This window comes from Beta vulgaris, chromosome 2, assembly GCF_026745355.1.
Source record: "Beta vulgaris subsp. vulgaris cultivar EL10 chromosome 2, EL10.2, whole genome shotgun sequence".
In the NCBI taxonomy this organism is placed as follows: Eukaryota; Viridiplantae; Streptophyta; class Magnoliopsida; order Caryophyllales; family Amaranthaceae; genus Beta; species Beta vulgaris.
Window position 1 is genome coordinate 46,961,484 of NC_079203.1, and position 3,944 is coordinate 46,965,427.

Genomic DNA, 3,944 nt, shown 5'->3' on the forward strand with positions numbered 1-3,944 from the left:
GAAAAACATTTATTGCTTTATATAATTTTTATTAATCAATGTTGTCATTTTTAATAATTATGAATAAAATCTTTTATTCAATACTGTCTACTTTTATATTATCTATATTTTTTTTTGTCTGATTAATGTTATTAGTATTTTATTGTTATGTAATATTTTTCTGATATAGTTGGAAGACACTCAATATTATTTCTGAGTTATCAATATAATAAAATAATTGGCTATGTGGTGATTTTTGAATTTTTATTTTTTTCGGTTTTTTGGCCGAAAATTTGGGTGATTGATGTACTTAATGTTGATTTGCTTAAATTGTGAAATAAAAAAGGCAAGTTTGGATTCTAAAATCTCCAATTCTGAAATGTATTTTCCGAATTTTTTTTTTCGATTTTTTTTCTCTAATGCTAAAAATTTTATAAGGGAAGTGGGATCAATGGTGTATTTTTAGAAATTTTTTCGAATTCTAAAATCTCCAACTATCTTGAAGTTCCAATTTTTTTCGAAAAATCTTATAGCAGATTGAAGTGTCATGTACATACTTTTTTTCCTATAAACTTTATATATGGTAATGAAATCAAATTATCAATCAAGGATGATTTAATAGTTAATTGTCAATCAACCTTAATTACGGCCTATAACTATTGAATTTTTTAAAAATGCCGGATATTAGTTACATTATATATAGCTCCCTTTAAGTATAAATAGGACCGAATTTTCATTCATGAATACAATAATTTGTTGTTCTTTCAACAATTAGTATCATGCCAACTTCCTCCTCGTCTCAAAACCAATACAATGTCCTCCACAAAATATTTTAAAATCTCATATTCGAAAGGAAAAATGGCCCACTAAAATTGACTATTCTAATTTTCTTGATGTGAAGCTATGGTTTTAACACTATTTCGTGGAGGGCGTTTATATTTCCACGATGTGTCGAGTATGTTCACTTATCATATCAATAGAAGCAATGAAGTTTGGGCTTATGTTGAAGATGTCAATACAACAATAGATGGTTATCGTCCATATTTTGATTTTTGGAATATGATGATTTATGATCTACAATGCCATCCTCCTAGGGCTTACAAAGTTGATGATGACTATTTTGAAGCATTGATTTAAACAGTACGGATTGTAGTCGTATCAGTAATAAAGTTTTACTCGATTATATTTGTAATGAAACGACTCATGTAGAGTTGAACAATAGTAATTTTTAGTGTTGTTTTATGTTTTTTGATTTTTATTATGTTTAATTTCTTAATTGTGTCGAATTATGAAATTATAATAAAGTAATGGTGTATTTTTTATACTTTTTGCATCTTTGACTATGTTATTTGTTGGTCTAAAGTCAATACCTATCAAGGTACATACATAGTTAATTGCATTGCCTTACTTGCAATAAATGAAACCTAGAAAACCGGTTCTACTTGGCCTATATAAAGATCTATTTGGTATTTCTATGTTCATCCCATCACCTCCCAAAAAACGATTTCTTTCATTCTTCAAAAAACTCCTTATTTCATTTTACATTTCATTAGTTATAAGTATAAGATATAGAAATTATCATCTTATAATGGATCCAAAATGTCTCAAAGATATGAAAGAAGTTACCAATGTTATGTTGGAATTCTTGGACCAGTGGTCCATGGTTGATGATGCACTAACTACATGTCTTCAAAATTTAAATAAAATTCAAGAAGAAGAAAAAGAATCAAGTGAGAATGCATGGGTTATATTGCTATGATAATCGGATTTCGTAATGAGATTGAACTTGCTACCAAAGAAGCAAAATGCACCGTTGAGTATTTCGATTCTCTTATTAATAAGTGAAAAATTAATGAAGATGTATTTGGTAGGTAATACTAACTTATCTAGCAAATAATATTAACCTATGTTTGTATTATTCGTAGTTGTTTAGAATATTAGTTTCGTATTTTCAATGTCTAAGTTATTAAGTGCAATTATTTTTATGATATATTTTATGTTCGGTTATGTTAAAATGTTTTGTATTATTCGTAGTTGTTTAGAATGTATGTTTTTTATTTTCAATGTACTAATCTATTTAGGTGCAATGAGTATTTATGATAATATATCTATTAATTTATTATATATTATTTCGTGTATAATATGCATATCATAAATTGTTATAATATAAGTAATTACTTACTAATCACTCTTTTTCATAAAATATATATATATATATATATAATTGTTTTCTTTTTGTTTTTCGGATTTTTATTGATTATTAATTTATGGTGAAAACCATGAGATTATGTATTGAATAACATAGCTACTATCCTTTCTAATCTCATATTTTTATTTGAAGTTACTAATTTTATTATTGTAGCACTTATGTATTTTTGTCATTTTCAACTTTGACTCCAATTGGTCAATGATAATAAATGACATACCAACTTATATTATAACAATTTATATATATGAAGATCCGAAAATAATTGAGAGACATAACATATTTCCTTAATAAATAATGTTTCTTCCAACATATTAAATGCAAAAAAAAAAAAAGAAGTTGTAGTCAAATCTAGCTAATGTGTACTTCATGCAACAATATCATTTTCAATTTTGACCACCCTTTGTCAATCCTTATCAATTCATATCTACTTCCACCAATATGTAATAAATTGCCTTAATCATAATAATTGAAGACATAACATATTTCCTTAATAAATAATGTTTCTTCCAACATATTCAAAAAAATAAATGTTTTCGTTTAATATGTAAAATATTATTCTATATTATTTAAATTTTGAATAAATTAAATTATATAATCATGTTCAATTTCATAACATCTATGAAACTTATTCCTATTATGAATAAACGAATATTTTTTGGATTGACTAAATCATACTTTCGATTTCAATGGAAAAACTCAATTATTCTAATTCAAACTTTAATTAATTTAAGTATTTAATCATGTTCAATTTCATAACATACATAAAAATCATTCCTAAATAGATAACGTGATTTTGGGGATTGACAAATTTAAAATTTAATATGGAAAGTATTTTGAAGTATAATGTTTGTTTAATACGGAAAATATCAATTAATATTCTTTAAACTTTGAATTACTTAAATTATATAATCAAGTTCAATTTCATAACATATATCAAAATCATTCCTAATTAGATAACGTGATTTTGGGGATTGACTCCATTTATGTTATGAACGAAATTATTGTGTATTCTCATATATGTTCGGTTATGTTAGAATGTTTTGTATTATTCGTAGTTATTTATAATGTTTGTTTTTATTTTTTATGTTATAATCTATTTAGGTGCAATGAGTATTTATGATAATATCTAAAGCATTATTCGATTATACATTATTTCGTGTATAATATGCATATTATAAATTGTTATAATATAAGTAGTTAGTAGTTACTTACTAATCACGTTTTTTCATAAATATATATATATATATAGTTGCTTTCTTTTTTTTTTCGGATTTTGCATTGATTATTAAATTATGGTGAAAATCATAAAATACGTTTAATATTAAAAATATAAATTAATAGTAATTGATATAAGATTTATTAATTAATCGAGTTCAATCTCACAACATATAAGAAAAAGTTTTTAAGGATATTTCTCATGGTTGGATTATATTATTAGTCCATGCAATACATTAAATTATGAATTACCAACCAATGCATGCAAAACATTAAATATGAACTACCACCTAATGCATGCAATTCATTAAATGATGTTTTCATGCCTATAAAATGCATAATACTAAACCGGTTTTTTGCACAACCACACTAAACAAAAACAACAAGTTCAAAAAATTGTCTAATATTGGTAGCCATCTACTTTTTGAAAAAACGGAATTACTCTATTAGATGGATCCTAAAATTGCTGAACATGTCAATGATATTAATGATGCTATGATGGAATTATTTGAAGCATGGTCTGCCATTGATGAGCAGATTG